Source organism: Eublepharis macularius, chromosome 7 (assembly GCF_028583425.1).
Source record: "Eublepharis macularius isolate TG4126 chromosome 7, MPM_Emac_v1.0, whole genome shotgun sequence".
NCBI classification, from domain to species: domain Eukaryota; kingdom Metazoa; phylum Chordata; class Lepidosauria; order Squamata; family Eublepharidae; genus Eublepharis; species Eublepharis macularius.
The window spans coordinates 64655115-64677963 of record NC_072796.1 but is presented as its reverse complement, the minus strand read 5'-3'; the positions used below and the strand labels follow the sequence as shown (position 1 = coordinate 64677963).

The window sequence follows — 22849 nt, the reverse complement described above, 5'->3', positions numbered from 1 at the left end:
GAGATCGCCGCCACATGCGCTCAAGTCATCTTAGTTCCGGCTTCTGTTGCCGTAGCTCCTCTGTATACCAAGGAGCCCGGCGATTCTGGCAGCGAAGAGGACGACAGGGGGCAATTTCATTGATGGCCTCAGAGAGCTGGACTTGCCAGCTCTCCACTAGCTCATCTAATGAACCGCGGTGGAGCATTGGTTCCCGCAGAGCATTCTGGAACACAATTGGGTCCATATGTCTCTGCAGGCGAGCATAAATCTGCTCACCGCCCTTGCGGGGTGTGTGTGTGTGGCACGCCCAGCCGGGTCTTCACAACCGCGTGGTCTGACCATGGCACTAACTCTACTTTATCCAGAACCACATCCAATCCCATCCCGAAGATCAAGTCTAGTGTGTGGCCTGCTTCATGTGTGGGTGCCGATAATAAACTGGGCGAGTCCCAGTGTTGCCATGGCTGACATCAGGTCCGCAGTCTGAATAGAAGTGGCATCGAAATCCCCCAGCACCATCAGCCTGGGGTACTCCAAGGCCCATCCAGCAACCACCTCCAACAGGTGCAGTAAGGCGTCTGCCGGTGCGCTAGGCGGTCGGTACACCAGGCAGACAGCCAAATTCTCCTTGGCATTCCACACTAGGCCCACACAATCAATGCCAGAGATCTTCGGGGTGGGAAGCGGCTTGAAGGAGAAACCCTCCCAGACAAGGATTGCCACCCCTCCCCCCTGACCCTCAGTTCGTGACTGATGAAGGACCGCATAACCTGGGGTGGTCAGCTCACCGAAGGCAACTGTTTCGCCTTCCCTCACCCAAGTCTCGGTCACGCATACCAGGTCCATATTAGCTGCCATAAAAGTATCGCACAGCCTACTGATCTTATTATTTATGGACCTAGCATTGCACAACATCAGTGTCAAAGGAGGATTTTTCCTAGCTCCAACAACAGCATACCTCGGGATGGGGCGTAGGTTAGAAGGGCACCGAGCCTGTCCGCATCTCTGTGACCTTCTCCCTTTAAATCTAGCCCCACCGCCATACCTCCCCCATCCCCAGAGGACTGGTATCCCTGGCCCTATCTCAGATACCTTCCTCATATCCATCCCCCTATCATAGCGCACAGGCATCCTAAGTAGCCAACTAAATCTTACTCCTGAGTGAGGAGTACATTCAGTAGGTGTCACAAATCCCAAATATATACTGTACTTGTTACAAACAGTTGCAATCCTAAGCAGAGCCACTCCAGTCAAAGCCCATTGAAATCATTGTGCTATAACATTATGATAATGTATTGGCATAATGGATCCTATGACTGAATACTGTACATGCTAGATAGCCTGTGCCACAGAGCATCTTTCCTCTTACAGTATCTAGCACTCATGTTCATAGGATCCAAACCTTTAGTTTTGGTGGTTTTATTTTACACATATATGGTATGATGACCTACAGTTTTCATACATGAGCAAAAAGATGGGTGATTCTTAGGGACCATAGACTTCACCACTACATTGCCTTGAATATATTATCTCTTGCTCGAATATGTACTCTTATACTACCTGCACTTCATGTTTATCTAATGTCAGTCCTAGAATTGATTATGTTCTGCTTTAGCAATTCTTCAACTCTGTATTGGATCCTTGCTAATGCTACGTCTTTGTAAAATCCTATGACATTGTTGTGGAAATGTCCTTAACGCTATATGGAAATGTTCTTGATACTGTATGGAAATGTTCCTGATACTGATTGTACTAATTTCACGCTATGTAATCCGCCTTGAGTCTCAGTGAGAAAGGCGGACTATAAATGAATGAATGAATGAATGAATGAATGAATGAATGAATGAATGAATGAATGAATGAAGTGCTTCTAAGGTATAAGCTGGCTTCAAGCAGAGGAGTGGGGAATCAAACCTGGTTCTTTAAATTAGAGTCTTACCACTCTTAACCACTACACCAAACTGGCTCTCATATCCCTGCTCTGCCATAGGCCAGTCACAGTGTCTCAGCATTACCTACCTCGCAAGGTAGTTGTTGTGAGGATAAGGTGGAGAAGGAGAAAATGATGTGATAAGCCACTTTGGGATCCCCGTGAGGGAGCAAAGTATGATATAGATTTTTAAAAAATAAAAAATGAACTTTAAGAGAGGAAGGACCCATATTTACTGTTTCATTGGTATTTTTATTTTCAGCTAGAAAATGAAAATTGTTGCCACCAAGCCTCTAATTTATCTCTTAAAAAAAGATAGAAGTGGTAAGATGTTTGCACAACATGGAATAAATGCAATCTTTCTGTGTGATGTATATCTTTGGGAGAGACTTCAGGCCACAGCTCTGTGTTGGAGTGTGCAGGAGTGGATGAACAATTCTTGAAACACTATCTCTAGACTGTTAGAAATTGCGCTGCCTCTTCAGAAGTACTGTAACATTAATATAAGTATGTGAAAGAATCAAATAGCCTATAGCTACATCTTGAGTTGCTAATAATTTGAACTTATTTAGTAGTCAAACATCCCCTCTTGTTATTATTTCTCATAGTTGTGCTTCAGTTAGATTAGACCCAAAAGGATCCAGAAAAAGGTGGAATTTCTGTGTTTTGCAGTTAATAACAATAACAATAATAATATTCAATTTAGATACCGCACTTCAGTTTGAGTTAACCCCTACTCAGAGCAGTTTACAAAGTATGTCATTATTATCCCCACGACAAAACACCCTGTGAAGTGGGTGGGGCTGAGAGAGCTCCTAGAAGCTGTGACTGACCCAAGGTCACCCAGCTGGCTTCAAGTGAAGGAGTGGGGAATCAAACCTGGTTCTCTAGATTAGAGCCCCACTGCTCTTAACCACTACACCAAACTGGCTCTCAGTTAAATTTCTTTGGGATACCCCCCTCTCCATGCAGTGATATGTGGTGGTGGAGAGAGCCCTCAAGTCAGAGCTGACTTATGGCAACCTCTGGTGGGGGTTTCATGGCAAGAGACTAGCAGAGGTGGTTTGCCATTGCCTGCCTCTGCAACCCTGGTCTTCGTTGGAGGTCTCCCATCCAATTACTAACCAAGGCCGACCCTGCTTAGGTTCTGAGATCTGGTGAGATCAGGCTTACATGGGCTATTCAGGTTAGGGCATGCAGTGGTGTAACTATTGATATTTCTATACTGCTTCTAAGGTATAAACTGTATTACAGTTCTTTAGTCATTGCCACAATACTTTGGAGGTAGACTGATGGATAGGGATTTTCCCAAGGCTTCCCAGTGAGCATTAGACAGGCCTCATTGAGTAATTGTATTTAGCACTCACACACTTTAATGGCCACTTATTTTATTTAGATAGTTCTACCCCACTATTCTCCCTAAAGAGGACCCAGAGCAGCTTACAACATTATTCTCCCATCCTCCATTTTATCCCTTCCTCACAACAATCCTGTGAGGTAGGTTATGTTGAGATGGCTTTTGAAGCAACTATTGTCTACAGTTGCTGCTACTTAAGGTAAGACTCAGAGCACTCTCAAGTTGTGCATAGCTGGTTGTATTGGGCTCCTATGTACTTTAGGGAGGGCCTGTGAGGGTTTATCGTAAAGCTCACCGGTTTTGTGAGACAAACAATGTAATCCAGCATTTCTGCACTGTATGTTAAGGCTTCAGTAGTAAAATTAGGACAAAAGAAAAATAAGATAAAAATACAAGAGACGGCAATATGTAGCATACATTAATACAATCACATTTCATAATTCAAATAACTGACACACAATCAATTTGCTTTTGCTCCAGAAACAGTGAGAAGGGTCTGTTAGTTTAAGAAACCTACTGCAACCAGGACAAGGCTTCTGTTTTGTTCCACCAAAGAGCTAAAATTCTCTTGTGGCAGCCCAGCACTTAGCAGGGCACTGTAACAACGCATCAAATATCATAAGAATCACATACGCAGTCTAATTAGGGCAACAAGTCCTAGAGAGATCAAGACTAGCTATGGGGCAGCCATGTAGCCAGCTTTATTGCTGCTGCTGGTACCAGGAAGGAGCTAGATAATATTTCCAGGGTGGGGAAGTAGATGTGAAACACATGGACTCTAAAGCGGGCATGAGACCAGATGGACCATTGTTTGGGCAAAGCCTCAAAGATTCAAAGCAAAGACTTGGGCAAACCCTGGATTTATTTATACTTTTGCCAGAAGGAATTGATGGCTTGTCTACCATGAAGAACCACTCTGGCACTATAAAAACAATCCTTTCTCATTCTTCCTTTATTCTGCAGCCCTCATCACCAAGGACACCAGCACACAGATCAAGAGAGTTTGAATCCTAGTTAAGCCTAGCAGCATATGAAGAAAACTGATTGGACAGACAACCTCATTTGATGTTCACAGTCCCCAGAGAGGGAACTCTATGTATTGCAGAAAATATTCTTTACTGGTGTGGCTTTGTTTGCCACAGTGCTGTAGGGATAAGGAAAGCTATGGTGGTTCAGTGTTACCATATAAGGTCAGCCATTTGGTATATTTGCCTTTTCTGAGGTATGTAGAACTTGGTTTTCCATGCTACTATAGAGCTATATTTAGAACTATTTGTGGTGACACAGTAATTGTCTTAGTGGCTGTCCCTATTTGTGTTTTACTCCCAGGAAAGGGGATCCTACTATAAAGGAAGTATGAGAAACTTACCCTGAAGACAGAGATTGGATCCCGTAGGTGGTGTTAGAAACACAGGTTAACCAAATACTTAAATGAAAAGTGAAGTGCATATTGGACAGGCTAAATGAGCCTGGGTAAATCATTCTCATTTGCTTTTGCAACTGTACAAAATTACCCTCTTTTTATCTCTTTTTGTTGTTGTAATTTACAAAAATAAAATCGGATGTATTAGAAAATATTGTTTAATTAGCCTGAAAGGTAGAAAAATTTCAAACTGCTGCTGCTGGAATATCATAATATTCTCTGAGTTCCTGCTTGGAAAGACCACGTGACTTGGAATTTAAACTGGTTTCCTCCATTGTAACATGTTGTATTAACAGCAGATTCGTTTATTTCCTAATTAACAAAAAAGTGCTCTTTTTATTTAAGCCATCTGGCTGGAGAGCATGTTGTTTAACGGCTTGCTGTTACAGACTGGAACTGCACAGGAAAAAAGATGTCTCAAATCTTGTTTTGTCTTGCGTCTGGGTTGGTGGTGTATGTGCATTCTCGTTTTTGCAGCATTCATTTCTTATTGACTACAAAATGTGTGCTAAAATGTTGCTTTTTATTAACAAAACAGACACAGCATTGACATCTGCTTCATCCCTTTCAATCAGTTGCAAGTTCTTGGATACTTACTATCCCTTCAGACCAACAAAATAATATGAAACCAGGTTTTTAAAGTGACGTACAGAAGACATCTTACAGGAGTAGGATCAAGTGAAAGATCTGACACTTGTTCTCACATTATAGATACACGTGCACTGCTAGGGAGACGGAGTACCCGTGAATATAAGACCACACAGGAAGTAAGTCACTTGAGCATCCCTGTGTAAGATGTCTTGTGTAGAAAGACTCTAAATTGCCCCTGGCCGGCCAAGGATTTTAAGAGCCCAGTGATAGCCCCTTTGCGCATCTTCATTATTAATGTAGTGATGGTGTGATTCTTTGCTATAACATGGAAGACCTGCTATACTGATGTGTTCTTTTTGGCCCACTCTGTTGTTTCTGAGGTCCATACTTCCTTTCTCTGGCCTCAACTACATATATTGTGTCATCTGGGGGTGTGCAATTGAATATTGGCGTCATGATATAATGTTGGATATTTCCTGATTCAAATCAGATCAGTAATATCTAATACTGTAAAAGGCTTTCCCGGTATATCTTGATTGCAGTATTTTTCTCCTGATAAATATCAGAAATACCAGAAACTGTTCAAGAAGCACAATGGCTGTTTAAACTTAAATGGCTATTGTTCTCAATGCTCGAGGCCAGATTTACTGCCCATTATTTTCACAGGGAGGTAGACCTGGCCTACAAATGAGGACACTGAAATCAATGGCCCTTTAAATTTTAAGGGGCTTTATTTTCAATGGCTCTCTCTCCTCCCTTGTGTCCCCTGCTGCCGACAAAAGAGGGGAGGAGTTCAAAACTAGGCTGGCTGCCACCACAACCATTGAAATTATTGGGAGGGCCAGGTCTACTGTATATTGAAAGTAATGGGCAGTAGAACTGGCCTACCTGGCCTGTGGCATTTGGAGGCCTCTGAGTTGAGAGCATCCTCAACTCAGACTAGGTTTTACCACTGAAAATACTGGACCTTTAATGTTTATAGGGCTGATGAGTCACAGATCATCTGGGGACCCTTCCTGTCACTACCCCCAGCTCTTGCTGCCTCTGAGGGCAAGGAGCCCTTTGTAATATCATTGTGAATTGGAAAATCAGAAAGAGCACTATCGGGAGTACTCTGATATTTCTGAGAGGGTAACAATACTCCCAGTATTTAACAAAAACAATAATAACACTCTTACCAACTTTCCAACACGGAATGAAAATAACTTGCAAGCACAACCCCCTAACCTGTATAGCTTCTAGTAGAATGTGTCCGTAGTTCTTGTATCAAAAGCTATTCATTGAAAGGGTGACACTTGGTGCAGGCAAAACGTTTACCAATCTTTTTATCACATGTGGCTGTGCTGTGTTTACTCCCATGCTCTTTCCCCTCCTGGCCTTTTTAGAATTGACTGTAGCTCTCTTCAGATGGCACATAGAAGAGGATCAGGATCACAGATGCAAGCTCCAGCCTTGACCTGCATGTGTGCATAAAAGTCTGTTTGCTCATGTTTCTCTCTGTGTGACCAGCAGACTTGCTTTGTCAGCTTTCTTAATGATACAAGAGAGAATCCTGTGTGAGTATACTTGCAGAGAGATTTTGTATGTTCCAATGAGCTGGGATTCTAAACTCAGTTTGAGTCCAGAAACACCTTAAAGACAAAGAAGAGTTTCCAGAGTCAAGCTCCCTTAATCAGATATGTAGGAATGGAGATATGAGTCTTTTTATCCCAGTCAGAAGGTGGTAGGGGTGTGAAAAGTAATTAGCTTGATTAGGGCAGCAGAGGAAGTGCAAATTGGTGTCTGTATTGAGAGGAGATAGATCCAGAGGAGTTAGCCGTGTTAGTCTGTAGTAGCAAAATCAAAAAGAGTCCAGTAGCACCTTTAAGACTAACCAATTTTATTTTATTGTAGCATAAGCTTTCGAGAATCAAGTTCTCTTCATCGGATCAGGCATCTGATGAAGAGAACTTGATTCTCGAAAGCTTATGCTACAATAAAATAAAATTGGTTAGTCTTAAAGGTGCTACTGGACTCTTTTTGTATTGAGAGGAGAATCCTATCTCCTGATTCAGTCCTGGAGGGGTCTGTTGTTCTGAATTTGTGATTTAACTCAAATTTCAGCAATCTTCTGTAATCTTCCTTTGAAGTTTCTCTGTTTGAGGACAGCCACTCTTAGGTCAGCAATGGGATGTCCTGGAAGATTAAAATGCTCTCCTACCGGTTTTTGAGTGTTGTGATTTTTAATGTCAGATTTATGTACATTTATTGTTTTGTGTGGGGACTGATCTGTTTGTCTGATGTCGAGACTGGAAGGGCATTGCTGGAACTTGACGGCGTACATAACATTGGCAGATAAGCAAGTGAATGAACATGAGATGGTATGGCTGGTGTTGTTAGGCCTGAATATGGGGACAAAGTTGGCCTTTTGATTTGTTGTCAGTTGCCGATAGTTCCTCTTGAAACTTGCAGTGCCAACTGTTGTTTTTCCTGCTTTCCTCACTACTCCTAACTTTGGTCTTTCCCAGATGTTCCCCTCTGTCTGTCTATCTGTCTCTGTCTGTCTGTCTGTCTGCCTGGGATATCTTTTTGAGGTTGCCTGGTTTTCCTATGGTTTATTCTTGTGGGATAGTTTCCATGGAGAAGCCTCTGTCCTTTGCAGTGTTTACCATAGTTCTTCCTTGCAGCCAGTGGATTACTGTACAAACTTGCCTGGGGGTGGCCTTGTCCTATTTTCCTCTTAGATGGGTTTGACATTTATAAAAGCTTGGGAGATCATACGTCTGAATTTTCCAGTCTGAAGAACTCGGGCCAGAACAGCAGTGAGGGCAACAAACCTGCTCAATGTTTGGCTTAAGGCAGCTGGTTCTCCTTTTCCTTTGACCTAGAGCCATGGCATAAGAGAAGGGAGCAAAAGAGAAGGAATGTTAGTAGAGTAATTTCACTTGCTTTGAAAGTCTGGCTCCAGAGCTCTACATTGTTGATCTTTTTGATTGCCTCCTTCTCTGGACTGGGCTTTTTAATAGCTTCATGTAATTGATTCCACATTTTTAAAGATTTCATTGGTTGTGAATCTTTTGACCTGTGTAGGTTTCCTATTAGAAAATGTGATATGGTTTCTATTGTTCTTATATTTAATAACAGCGAGCTATCTTATACTCTGGTAACAGCACCACCTTACTAACTAGTCATGTGGCTGTCTACTATTAAGAAATGGTTAATGACCTGTTATTATATTGTGTGTGGAGATGCAGTAATATAAATAGAGAACTCAGCAGAGCACATCCTTCAATTGTGGGGTGAGTTGATTATCTCTAACTGTGCCATTTGTTGATAGACATCTGTGTTGATGAACCAAATGCTGGCTTTGCTGTAAGTCTTAACCCTCCCCTGCCAAGTTTTTATTTGTGAAAGTTAACTGTACGTCCATTGCATTAGCTTTAAAAACCCAGGCACTTTGAAAAGAAAAGCAAAAATATGTTTTTATACCTAGACCCTGGAGAGGAAAGGTGCAATTAGGGAGCTTCCAAATCAGCTTCATTGATCTAAAAATGGTTTATCTCGTCACACTCAGTTTTTCAAAGTTATTATCATTTTGCATGGTTATCTTGCTATTAATTTAGCTAATATTCCAACAGAGTGATTATGTGGGGCATAGGGTTCTCAGGTCTCCTTACCCTCCTGGTGGGAGAGGGGACCTGGTGTTCAACTCCCCTTTGCTCCTTGGCTCCTATTTGGGGCCAAAAACAGCCTGCTGCAAAGAGCAGGAGCACTCTTGGGGTGGTGCAATGTCGTCACTCCTGCAAGTGAAGTCATCGTGCTGCCCCAGGAGTGCGCCCAGGAGGCCCTTTCCCCCCGCCTCTCCCCCCTGCTAGCCGGGTGAATGGTGGGAGCAGGGGGATCCCTTGCGTCCACTGGAGCTCCTGGGATCCCTAGTGGGGCAGTAATTCACAGAATGACACCTTGATTAAATAAGTGAGGGGATAGCTCTTGGGTTGGTTTTGCTCTGTGCAAAGTGCAGAATAGTCTTCAAGCTCTCATCCCGGACTTGCTTTCTGTATGTGATTATTCCATGCAAAAAGTATACTGTCTGTGACATTCTAAGCAACCTAACATCCTTCTCATTCCCTCAAAGTCAATGGACTTTGTAGAGTGTTGCTCTGCTTAGTTTGACACTGTGTATCTGCTGAGCATATAAGTTAAGTTTCAAACCACAGGAATTCAGTAAGTGCGATATGATGGACTAAATTTTTTTTTTAAATCATAGTATTCTGCATTATGTAAACAACTCCTAATCTCCTATGCTGATTCTTGCATTTTTTCATGGTTTGGGCTTTCAAAGACTAACTTAGAAATGTAGCTTATGAAATGCATGCTGCTAGTTTGTGCTTATTACAAATGATATGTTTGATCAGTTTGTAATAAGGACATTCATTCCATGTCCAAAAGTCAAACCAAACAAAACTAGCAACTCAGTCTTCCTTCATGGATTGAAATAAGATCCTACGTTGGTAATTTGTGTGAATCCTAAGAAAAATATAGAGGGTTCTGCTGGTAGTATTCACCATTCTACTAGGAGATTCAAGGAAGAGACAAAGCCCCAGGAATGTAAAATAATTTTGTTGATGTTTAAATGTTTATGATTATTTAACATTTAGAACATAATCCATTCTGTTCTCTGTATACAATAGTATGTGCATGTGGCCCTGCATGCATGAGAGTGAAGCTGATGGGAGAAGCGATGGACTGGTAGTTCATGAATCTCATCCTGGGCACTGTTTTACAAGCCGCTACGGATGTGAGGAGAGACTTGATAGTTACCCATATTTTAATTTTAAAATCTTTGGAAATGCGGGCCCCCCATTGTCCCCTATGAACAGTAGCCCTATGTACCATAAAGAGGAGAGGAATGCTTCGTATAATCTTACTTATGGGGAGGAGGTCACAAAGTAACTTTGAATTATCCTATGTGGTGACAGAGGAAGAACACAAGGAACAATTTTCAGACGTCTAGCAAGGTTGCCTTAAAGAAGATTAGAGTTCATCAGTTTACATGATAGAGATTAGAATCCATATAACCCTTAGTGTAAAAACAGATGGGGAATGCAACAAGCTGCTGCAGGAATTTCATTTCCTTCCTGCCTGCCTGCCTGCCTTCTTTTTTGGTTCCCTTTCTCTCACGCACAGAGTGAGTACATGCTCCTGGCCTGTGCAATGACGTCACTTCTGAGAAGTAATGTCATCACATGGGCTGGGAGCTGCGGGGGCCTGAATCGGGCTTGATTCAGGCCCAAATTGGGCCACTGCAGAGTGCAGGAGCGTGCTGCACTGCCCAGGAGTGCGCCCTGGGAGGCACGTCCCCCCTCGCCCGCCAGGTGGGAGCAGAGGATCCCCCGCCCCCAGCAGGGGACTGCCATCCCTATACCAAAATGGAGTTTGATTTGAGGCTACCAAAAGCAGGAAGCCTTCAGTTGCTCTCCTGGTTCAGGGGTGGGTGATGGGGAGGAAGGGAACATGACAACACAGTAGCAAGCTGAGTTCATGCCTATAATAAACAAAAGGAGGTCTGTCATGACGTCTGAATGAAGCACTCAGTATATTGACCTTGTATGAATGAATAGCTTGATGCAGAAGCAGGCGGTATGACATACAAACATCCTGAGGAAAACCCTGTCATTAAAAATTTTGTTTTTATACCTTTTACTTGATATTTATCCGTTATGCATAACTGTTTTTTAAAAAAGGATTGATTGCTTTTTAACTAAATTACAGTTAGTTTTATGTTGTGGCTTTTGATTTGTCAAGGCTTGACTGGTGGTATTTTTTATGTTAACTTTGGTTAGAAAGATGAACATAATCTCTTACATTTTTGCCAGGTTTGCAACTGCCGGTTTTTGTCTTTAATATGCATTTCCAGGCTGATTAAAGTTGCATGAGCTGTAGTTAGAAAATGGTGTATTGTTACATCACTCGAACAGAATAGATTTCTGTTTTTGGACAACGTATCTGTCAGGTTCCAGGCAGAAGAGTATCACAGGAGGTTAGCAGGACTGAACAGTTTGACAAGCACAGCCTCGGAGAACCTCCTCTGGAATTCAAGAGAGGATTTTCCAGCTAGACTTAGTCATTTTCCCCCAAATGTCTTGGCATGGCTGATCACTTTAGGGTGACATATGGTAGGAACATGCTCTGAGGGACAAGCCTCCCGGATGGCAACCAGCACCATGCAAAACAGACAGATGGTGGCTTATTCAACCTTGGAGTTTAATTCTACATACTGGCAAGACCTGAGTGTGGAGAGAGACAGACTCACAGCCCTAATGGAATCTGAAGCAAAGATGTGACAAGTTTACTCACAAATTGCCTAGCACTGAGACTGCATCAGTATTGAGCTGCTATGATTGAATACAAGATTTTGTGAAATGTTATAGTCTAATGAAAGAACATTGTCAGTTCTGATTGTTTGGGGAAAAAATATGGAATAAAGAGCACTGAATGGAGTCAGCATTTATTCCTGCAACTAATATTACAAGAGCATATTTGTAAAGCCATTGATGTTAACTGGCTTATCAAGTACAATAACTGGGATTGTTGGCCGGCGGTTTGCTGAAAGGGGAATGAATATATCTCCTAATGAGCCTGCCTATTAAAAGTCTCCATGTTTCTGAAGTGCGTTATTCCATTATTGTTTTCTTCCTCACAAATCACTAATTTTTTAAAAACGTTATTTTTTGGCTCAAAATGTAACAAGATAAGAACATAATGCAGAACGTAAACTAATAAAACTTTGAAACAGTAACCGGTCTGTCAGAATGATATCCTTACCAGGTTCTTTGTCAGGCATGTTTTTTAATTTAAACGTTTTAATGAGAAGCTTTTCACCTTTTTTTTGTAAGACCCCCTCCAAAAAAGCAAACCAGAGTATCTCACAAAAAGATTGTGCATATAAACAAATAAATCAGAGGCATATTAAAGCATTGCCGAGTAAATCGTGCAGAATATAACACTAAGCATATATAGCCATGATCTAAATTTTAAACAAGAAAAAACATTGGGGATATGGGCCAGCTTTTCACCCTACTGGCCAACAGGCTTCCTATCTGAGCTATCTGTGGTGGTCTTGGATCTTGGGTTGTGGCGCCCCAGGTTTTTTGGTCTGGGGGATTTCAGTATTCATGTAAAGTCCCTCTCACTGAAATTGCTCAGAACTTCACAGCCAGCATGGCAACCAGGGAGCTGTCCCAAAACATTTTAGTCCCCATGCAAACAGCAGGTCATATGCTCCATTTGGTTTTCTGTACTGCTCAAATACAATATGATGTAGGAGTGAAGGAAATCTCTAATTTATTTTTCATGGTCTTGTCGTTGTCTGGTAAGGCTTAGGCCAACAGAGAGTTGGAATCTCTATGAGGCTTGGGGCTGTCGGTTCACTCTTCAACGCAGATGGACATAGGTGGATTCCTGACAGATTCCCTTGGCTGCTTTAAGACACAATGACAAGCCTTATTGAGGCATAAACTTTTGAGAACCACAGCTCTCTTCATCAGATGAGACGGAGAGAGTTGGTTAGTCTTAAAGGTGCTACTGGAGTTTTTACTATTTTGCAACTACAGACTAACATGGCTAACTCCTCTGGATCAATGACAAACCTGTTTGTTCATGACCTGCCCAAACACTACATGACTGTGCCTTCTGTCTATGTTCTTGTTGATTTCTGGAAAGGGGAAATGGCCTAGGCAATTGATATTATCACTCTTAGAGATCTAAACCTTCTCATCGAGCCCACTCTGCTTCCTAGTTTACTGAGGAGTTAGGGATGATGAAACAGGTTGGCAGATGATTGGAGTGCAAATGGATTAAAAAAACTTGGAGTGAATAAGACCAAGCACTGTCCTCATACCAGCACTGTGTGGCAGGGATTATAGTGAAGTGAGTGTGCTTGGCAGCTACAAAGCTATCTGTGGGCGCTGGAGGCTACTGCAGTTGATCCCCAATGATTTAAATTCAGATAATATACAGTAGTAGTTTTCTGTGACCTTTTAGCAAAGCATTTCACAGACAAAATCACTTATATTTACAATTAATTGGGGCCCATTCTTGTAGCAGATCAGTTCTAAACTATTATCAGAGTACATTTTATTGTTTGGGTGAAATACACTTGGAGTCAGACGTGGAGAAATTGCTTGGAGTAATATGGCCTACCATTGCTGTGCTTGTCCCTTGGCTCTCATAGCTTATTTTGCCTGGCTAAAAGAAATTGCCTGTTGGGGGTCCTTGGAATGGTGACCACTTTGTTATGGTCAGGACACCCACCCACCTTCTCCCTGAGACCCCCTTCTAAAGAAGTATCCCCTAACCCTAAAAATTTCAAAAATTGTCTAATGTTAAATATCCCCCTTTTAATCAAGGTGCATGAGTAAGTGGCAGCTGGACAACTTCAGGCTTTTGGGGTTAAAATGGATTATTTGGAAACATTTCAATCTGTTTTAAACCTGGATTTGGAACAGAAACTGCTCTGGTTGCCCTGAGTAGCTGGTTGAGTTAGATATGAAGGCACTGGGTTCTGATGTTTTCATTTTTGCCCAGCTGACTGGGTAAGTAGTGCTGGGGGACACTACTGTCCCTGTGACATTTTGAAATTTGGATGTTACAAGTTCTAGCCCCCAGCTAGGATAGTTCATCTGGGGATATGCAAACAGACATCAGCAGTGTGCAGATAATACTCAGCTCTTTCTTTTTCTGTTTCAACTGAGATAGGTGAGGCAATTGAAGTTCTGAATCAGTGCCTTAAACTGGCAGTGGACTGGATATGAACCAATAAACTGAAGCTCAATCCAGATGATACTGAGTTGCTTTTAGTGGACTCTAACGCTAATCATGGCCTTCAGTCAGCATTTTCTGAATGGGATTGTGCTTCCTCTTAAGGAGCAGGTATGCAGCTTGGAGGTGCTGCTAGATCTGGATCTCCAGATGAAATGGAAGAGTTCCTCTGTTTTTATTTATTTCTGTTATTTATAGTCTGCCTTTCACACTTAGACTCAAGGTGGATTACACAGTGTTAAGTCAGTACAGTCAAAAGGAGGGGTCATCCAGTAAACAATGCAATAGGATTTTGATTGCAGAAATCTGAAACAGAGCTGAAACAAAAGATATGCATTAAAATGGCACATTAAATGATGCAGAAATTGCATAGTAGGATCATACTTAAAACAGACAGTACATACTACATGTAGTAGTGTAGTCCACAGTCCCTGCCCTTTACTAAAGGACCTCACTGCTGTTTGTATCCCTTTTAACGATTGTACTTGCTATAAAGGAAGATTTTTTAAAACCTTTTTCTCTTCACAAAAAGAAGACTGAGGCTGAGGGGGCAAGGCTTGGAAGGGGGAAGCGCAAGCAAGCTGCACTCCCCCCCCCCATGCCAGTGGAGGCTTGGGGGGAAGGCTTGGGAGGGAAGCAGGCAAGCCGCGCTACACCCCCCAATCGAGGCTTGGGGGTGGAGCGCAGGCAAGCCAGGCATGCCCCTCGCCAACCCCAGCCCAATCAGTGCTGGAATGGGTGGAGCCAACCTGCAGGCCCTTCTGATGCCGCAGATGCTTGTCGGGACTGTGCCTGCGCAGGTGAGTCATCATCAACACACTTACCCTTTTATGTAGTAAGAAAAAGCCTTTTTATAACTGGAATCAGGGTATCTGCTGTTATGATAGAGAGATGCAGGATCTCTTAATTAATACTCAGGGGCGTCCTGATCGCAGGAAAAAAGCGTCTTTGTCTTGGAACAGAACTATAAACTTCTCAAATTGCAAGCTTGGAGGAGATGAGTTTCTTTTACGGATACAGATTGGCAGGATAAGAACTACCATTTTCCTACTTGCCAGGAAGAGGCAAAATAGATGGCAATTTGGATAGTGTAAGCAGAGTCATAAAAAGTTGGGACCTTAATTTGATTGAAGAAAAAGTACATGTAGGAATCCACTGCAGGTTTCATGATAGGTTAAATTTTAACCTTCCCAGTTGGGACAGGACTGGTTAAAAAGTCTGAGCACCCTGTCAGAATTCCATGAGTGAAAGTCCCAGGGAACAAAAGGAACAATTCTCTCTTTTCAGAGTTTCTTATGGGCTAGCACCCATGTCAAGGAAGCAAATGCCAAGGTAACAGCAGTGAGTGTATAACAGAGTATGGCTCATGTAGGTTGTTCTTTTTTAAAATTCTGTAATACCCTGTAGTGTTTTGATATAGTTTTCCACTGACTTGTGCTCTAGTGAATTGAGAGTGTATTTTAGTGATTAATGATCTTTTCCTTTTTAAAGGTCTCAGACTGTGGTAAAAAACTCACATGTGCACTTGACTGCGCATTCCCATGCGTAGATGAGCTACAGACAGCTAGCTAGCCAGGGAAGAAGATGTGTGGGAGACAGAACACACATCCAAATGCATACTGCCCTTGTCTGACTCAAGTGGTGGGTAGAAAGAGTAAAAGTGTAGCTTGAATGGTGGCATGCTACTTTATACAAAAGGAGGGAGAGAACAAGTGGGGCAAACCCTCTCACACCCTGCAGGATTTCCCCTCCACCTCCTGGGCAAAGATAACAGGAAAAAAGGAGGGAAGTGGCTTTTTACATCTGTTTGTTCTTCCTGTTTGTTCTTGACAGTCAGCTGAGATCATCTACAAAGGCTCTACTTCCTGGTCACCTACCATCTGAGGTGAGGTGTGTGAGCATCACAAGTTGGGGCCTTTTTGGATGTGTCACCAAAGATTTAGAATTCCCTCCTTATGAAGATTTTCTTAGGTTCTCAATTTATGTCTTCATTTGTTGGATGAAGAAGTTTTAATTCTTCTGTGTGTCTGGATAATATTCCAGTGAGTTGTAGTGGCTAGCAGAGACCCCCAACCTTGTAGAGCCAATGGGCACTTTTGAGAACATTGAACAGGTGCCATCACAATGGCTGCTGTGTGTGTGTAGCCAAAATGGCTGTCAGGAGGGTTGGGGCCAATCACAGAATCCCTCTACAATAGAGGTAGCTGTTACTGAATGGGTGTGCACTGCAGGCATTCTGAAGCACCTTTTGCTGCAATAAAGTAGAGGAAAGTCAGCGCTGGCTTTTTGAACAAGAGATGATTTAGGGAAAGAGAAAGTGAGCACCAGAAAACACATTGGAGGCACCACAGACACTGTGTTATGTTATAGCATTTGGCTAAGATCTGTGAGACCCAGGTTCAAATCCCCACTCTGCTATGGAAGCTCACTGGGTGACTTTAGGCCAGTCATACTCTCAGTCTAACCTACCTCTCAAGGTGGTTGTTAGCTGCTTTGAGTCCCCTGTGGGGAGAAATGCAGCATATGAATATAAATACATATTCCACAGATGTGGAGTGTTCTCACCACCATTCTGTGTGACATTTCAGACTGAGACTGTTGGGTTTTAGCAGAGTGCTATTGATTTTCTGAGTGCTTAGGCATTTATACTTTTAAGCTGTAAGTAGTTTAAGAGTTGCAATTAAAGAATGCTGTTTCTATTTTTAAAGTTTTCCGCCTCTTGTATTACTAGACTTTGATAATTTTTATATTGTTGTTTTATATATTTTAATTTTGTTGGGGTTTTTTTGTGTGCTTCTCCAATATTATTACATAGCTTGAGTGGAGATAATTTTTTAAGTAAAATAAGTAAGTGGGCACTGATGAAGTATAACACCACCACAAGTTTTTAATGTAACAAGCTGTTACATTAAAAAAATAAAAATAAAGCTTGCTAAATCATTATGGGCAGACAATAAGTGTCATCACTCAAAAAATCTAAACATTGTTGAACTATTTTGTAAACTAGTTATCTTTTTATGCTTATTAAAGGGACATTTTCTTTTGTGAGTTCCCATCAAACACTTGGTTATTATTTATTTATTTTGTTTATAGTTATAGTTTGCCTTTCTCATTGAAACTTAAGGTGAATTGCACAGTGTAAGTCAATGACCGTTTCCAGATGGCTTACCTGCACCCGCAACGTGGCGCGACGTTGCGGGGAAAACTTTAAACACGATATTTTGCGTTTTCCCCGCAACGTGGCGCGACGTTGCGGGTGCAGGTAAGCCATCTGGAAACGGCCAATGTAATCAACAGGATATGACATTTAATAAGCAACACAATTGGAATAGGATTACAGAAACTCATTTATTTGTAGTCTGCCTTTCTCAATGAGACTCAGGGCGGATTACATAATTTAAATCAGTACAATCAGTAGGATGACGGGGCATATAACAAACAATTTAATACTGCTTGGATCCAAGCAGGGCTTTTTTTCTAGGAAAAGAGGTGGTGGAACTCAGTGGGTTGCCCTCAGAGAAAATGTTCACATGGCTGGTGGCCCCGCCCCCTGATCTTCAGACAGAGGGGAGTTTAGATTGCAATCTAAACTTCCCTCTGTCTGGAGATCGGGGGCGGGGCCACCAGCCATGTGACCGTTTTCAAGAGGTTCCGGAACTCCGTTCCACCGCGTTCCCCCTGAAAAAAAAGCCCTGGATCCAAATAATAACTGAGTTGCAGCATTCTGCGCTGACTGGAGCATCTGAGTTGATTTTGAAGGGAGAGAGAGATATGGAGTGCATGACAGTAGCCTACTTGCGGTTGCCATGGCATACATCCAGGTGGCCAGATCAGCTGAGTCAATCTGGCTAAACTAAGTTGGAAGAAAGCATTATTTTTGCATCTGTGTTAATTCGTTTCTTCAGCAGTAACGCTAGTACAGTATGACCCTTAGGCTATTAACCTAGTCAGCAAGGATCAGCTGAACCTCATCAAAAGTGGAAAGCAAGATGTCCTTGAAGACCTTAGGCTTCCCAAACAGCATTATCTCTGTGTTGTTAGGGTTCAGTTTCAATTTGTTCACACTCAGCCATTTAACCACTGCATCATGAATGATTCCTCTGAAGGGATTTACATAGATATTGAATAGCATGGCGGGGAGTGGGGGATGTAACTCTGTGGAACCCTATGTGACAAATTCCACACAGATGGCAAACCTTTAAACCCAGTCCATAAGGAACAATTTAAACCCCTCCAAAGCGCATGCCGTATACCTACTTCTGGCTCCAAATGTTTCAATAAGATCGCATGGTCTACTATGTCAAAGGCAGCAGATAAATCCACTAGGAGGAATAGATGGGCATGGCCTTTGCATTCAGATAATGAACTACAGCCACCAGCACCATAGCCTGGCCTGGAACTAGACTGAAAAGAGTCCAGAATGCGTGAGTTATCTAAGAATGCCTGGAGTTGGTCCACCACAGCTCTCTGTTATCTTTCCCAGAAATGGCAAATTAGAGACAGGTGTGAGCAGTCGACACTGGCCTCTGCCATCTTTAATAGCAGCCTGTGATATAAAAAAATCACAAGGCCCTTGAATTAATGTGCCTTAAGCCGCATTAATGAAACTGCCAGCTGAGCAAAGCATTGCCAAGTCCTGCCCAGGAGAATGAGTCATGAATGAAATGCAAATGCAAATACCGAGTGATCAGGCATGATTAGTTCCTGCCCCTCCAAGCTATGGACTTGCAGCCATGACAAGAAAGGTACTTGCTGCATCACCACCCCACATTTCAGTCCCCTTTCTTTCCATGATGAAATTCCACCCTAAGTTCAAAGGGCTATCAATCAGTTCTGATAAGTTTATACTCCTGGGAACACTTAATCAAGATCTAAATTAATTAGCCCAGCTCCAGGCAGGGACATTAGTTAAGCAACCATTTCTTTATGCAGCACCAGGAGAACAAAATCCAGCTCTTTTGTCGCACCCCAGTAGCCCCAATCAAAGGTAATCAAACCTTTGTCATTCTTGGAACTGACCTTTAAGGTCTGTGTCCTAACGACTGAGGGGGCTCCCCAGCCTCAGGACATGATTTGCCCTATAAGAACCAGGGCTTTGCCCCATTCAAATTGTGCACTCTTTCCTTGATCCAAGTGCTGTGCCCTTAGGGTCTCCTTCCCTAAGACTCTCCTGGTCAAGAACACTGGCCGTTTGAAGCCTTCTTCCTTCGTGGACTTCTCTACCCTGCTTCTTAGATAGGTAATTATCACCTGAAATCCGTCAACCCTATTCTACTTTCACCACTGCTTTTCCTAGGATTCTTGTGTGCTTGTGAGCAATCTCTTGTGTGTATGGGAGATCTCCCCTTTAAATAAAATTACTCTTTAATTCAAGACCCCTAATCTAGTCAGTTTCCTTGAGGAGGGGATCCCGTAAAAATGGTGGAGTATCCTGCTTTGTTATCCCTCTTGCATAACCTGCTCCTTGCTGCTAATTCCCCCCTCTTACTCATAAGGAGTCTCATTCAGGTAACACAGGGTGATAATTGACAATATTACTTTTCTGTAGGGATGGTTTTATAAGCAGGGATGGTTGACTGCCTCTTTGAGTGGTCTAGGAAAGGTGTCTTAAGTCCATGATTGGTTTATGAGAGACATCAATGACTCATTTATGGGGTCATGAATATTTAATCAGTAACAAATTACATTTTGTGGTAAGCCTTCCTTGGGGTAACCAGTTGCCAGGTAGTAGAAAATGCTGGCACTAGGCAAGGCCTTAGTTGGCAATGCAGAAGTGAAGCTGGGAGTACTGACCCTCTCAGGGGGTAATTTTGAAATTGACCAGCTGGTAGCAGTGTACAGAAGGAGAAGCACAAAAGAATCCCTCTGAGAATCAAGTGAGCCATGAAGAAGAGTGGTGCCTTACCAGGCAGACATTTGGGATGGCTGCTAGTGCTTAGGTGCCTCAAAGGGCAGCAATGGGCGGGGCCTGCAGGTCAGTTGGACCATTCCGCCACAACAAAAAGTATTATGATATGTTAACCAATGCAGACAATGGTACTACATAAATAGGAGACATTACGGGGGAGCAGGATAGCTCTTGCCTGCAATATGCTATATGCAGTAGTATGCTATATGCAGTAATATAGCTTATATTCCCATTCCCTTTATGAAAGCACCCTGCTGAGCTATTCTGTTATAATATGGCCTTTTTACCTTTGCAAAATGTCCTCCTGAACTACTGTGTTTTACATAGTTTCCGGAAAGACAGAAGCATGGGAGCATTCCTGACCTCCTCAGGCAGGTCATTCTAGAAGGTAGGGGTCACAACAGAAAATTCACATGTATGAAGGGCATTTAATAACTTTTCAGTTGAAAAGATTCATCAAGATTTTTTTGTTGCATAAGTGGAAATATTGAAAGTGTCATACTGAACATTTCTTCTCTGTTTCCTTTTTCCAGAATATTTGCCACTATATGCTCTGCTACAGCAAGCTGATTCCCAGTTTTATTGGTTCCCAAAGCCTACACTTGCTTTTGCATGTCTGTCTTGGTAAGTAGAACTTAATGCATCTTCTCCATAAATCCCTTGTATGAAATGGCTCCCCTGTATTTTTTCTTTAAGTGATTACTGCTGGAAGGTTGGCTGTTGGAGCTAGAAGTTCTAAGGGAAATTAAATTGGGTGCGTGTACCCACCCTCCTATAGGCTTTCCAGTCTTAAATTTGAACAATTGCAAGTCACAAATGCTTCATGATTTTAAAATATTCCAATTACAATGAAATAGAATTCTTACAGTTAAAATTGTCATTTAGAACAATTATAGCAAAGAAAATAAATACTTGACCGTAAGAAGATAAATATACTAGTTTAAATAAAAGAATTCATAACATATGACTTCAGCTACCAATACCCAATTACAAAGTAGAAAGAAATGTTTTAACCACAAATTTCCAGACTAAAGTCAAAGATTAACATGCAGTCAAGTTGGTTCAGAGTGGCCATTGTTTGATATTATCCAGAGCTTGTTGTTTATTCTGGGATCAGAAGTGATTCATGTCGGGCTTTACAATGGAAACCTGAATATAAAGTAATCTTGTTTGCACAGAACGATGAATCCTGACACAATGCCCACCAGAGAGTTTCCTCATGCCTGCTTGCTCCTTGAGTCTGGAGGAAAATCCAAATGTTATTGAAGGGGACATGAAAAAACAAGGAACTTGAGGTTTCTCCTTACCAGCTGACTGCCTGTCAAAGAGTTTGGTTTGTCTAGAGTAGGCATGCCATAGCTACATATCCTCAGCTTGATTATAGATAGAGACAACGAATGACCCGTGGCTTGGCAACATCTTCCTGTGGCAGTGTAGGGAGCAAAACCTGTATTTTCTTTGGAAAATGAAATTGGACAACATCTCTCCCCCCAATCAAAAAGCTGATCTTGGATTTCCTCCACTTCCTTGGAACAGGAAATGCTCCTGAACAGCCCAACAGGCATTATCTTTGCAACTGCAGGAGGACAATATTTGGCTTTCAATTTTCGTACAACCTGTGGTTCCTTTAATGTTTTGTTATTGGTCCTGTCCAGGACTGCTATTTTGTTACCCCACCTCCACCCCCAAATCCATTTTGTGCCCACTCATTTCCTCAGAGTTCCAGAAGTTTCTGCTGTTGCAACAAGATTAGGGATTCCTGACTTGGCATAAGCCCAAAGTGGTGTTAATGTTCAATACCACTTTGTAGGTCCGTCTGTAAAAACCTACACTCTAAGCCTAACTTGATGATTCTCATTATTTTGTCCATTTAGAACTGAATGTTGCATCAACATTGATGGAGTCTTAATTTCATTGTATTTACTGAATAGATTAAGCTGTGAATTTTTAGCCATGGTATTATTAGAAACTTTCTTTCCTTTGGGGTATGGTTATTTTTCTAGAGGTTTTCTAGAAGTTCACTGCAACAATACAGCACGCTTTTACTTTTCATGCTAAAAATCTAGATTTTTCCTATTGCAAAGCCAAACATGAGTCCCCTTAAAGACTTCAACATGACTGAAATGTGAGGCCAGGCTCGCTATTTGGTCCTTTGCTCATATATGATAATCAGGCTTTAAAGATAGTAGTTTTAAGCAGTCATCAAGTTAGCGTTGCCAAACTGTGGCAATCAACAGCAATCTGTGGGGTGGCTATCAGCAATGCAACTTCCAAGGAAATACCCAAATATGGTATCAATAAGGACCTCAGGTTCTCCGGCGCTTGCCAGCACTCACCTGGCTGGCAGGGTGGGGTGGGGGTGATGCAGTGGGACTGGCCTCCCTGGCACACTCCCAGGAGTGATGTCATCCAAGAGCACTCCCACACTTTGCAGCAGGCCGCCTTTGGCCTCAAATGGGCTGAATGGGGCCCGTTGGGGCCCAAATCAGCCCACTGAGAAGTGTGCGGGCACCCCTGCACCAACCTAATGATGTCACTTGCTGGAAGTGAAAGCACTTGCCTGAAGAGCATGCAAGGAGTGAAAAAAAGGGGAATGCCATGTCCCGCCTCCCACCAAGAGCGTAAGGAGATCTGGTAACTCCAGGCATTAATCCTTTCTAGAAATTGCTAGAAACTCTATGATAAAACCGTATGAGTTTCTAGCAATTCCTAGAGAGGACTGATGTAACTTCTGAGTGACAACAGCCACTGGGGGCAGGAGATCTTACAAAATCCAATGTTTGTAGCTGCTTTGGTTTGATGTCACTTGGTGCCCTTCTCCTGAACAGATTTATTTGGAAGTAAGTTCTAATTCTAATT

General features: G+C 42.3%; 1 protein-coding gene across 5 annotated transcripts in view; it reads left to right on the top strand.

Annotated features, from left to right (window-relative positions):
- The window catches only part of LDLRAD4 (low density lipoprotein receptor class A domain containing 4), a 456291-nt gene that overhangs the window by 61621 nt on the left and 371821 nt on the right, over positions 1-22849 (top strand). For 2 of the 5 annotated variants that reach the window (XM_054985110.1, XM_054985105.1), the window contains exon 2: positions 20524-20614. The gene's annotated coding sequence lies outside the window, so the exon portion shown is untranslated. Of the gene's footprint in view, positions 1-6752; positions 6840-6915; positions 6964-15915; positions 15968-20523; positions 20615-22849 lie in introns of those variants that run through there. The other 3 variants (XM_054985106.1, XM_054985107.1, XM_054985108.1) reach the window with 3 other exon arrangements.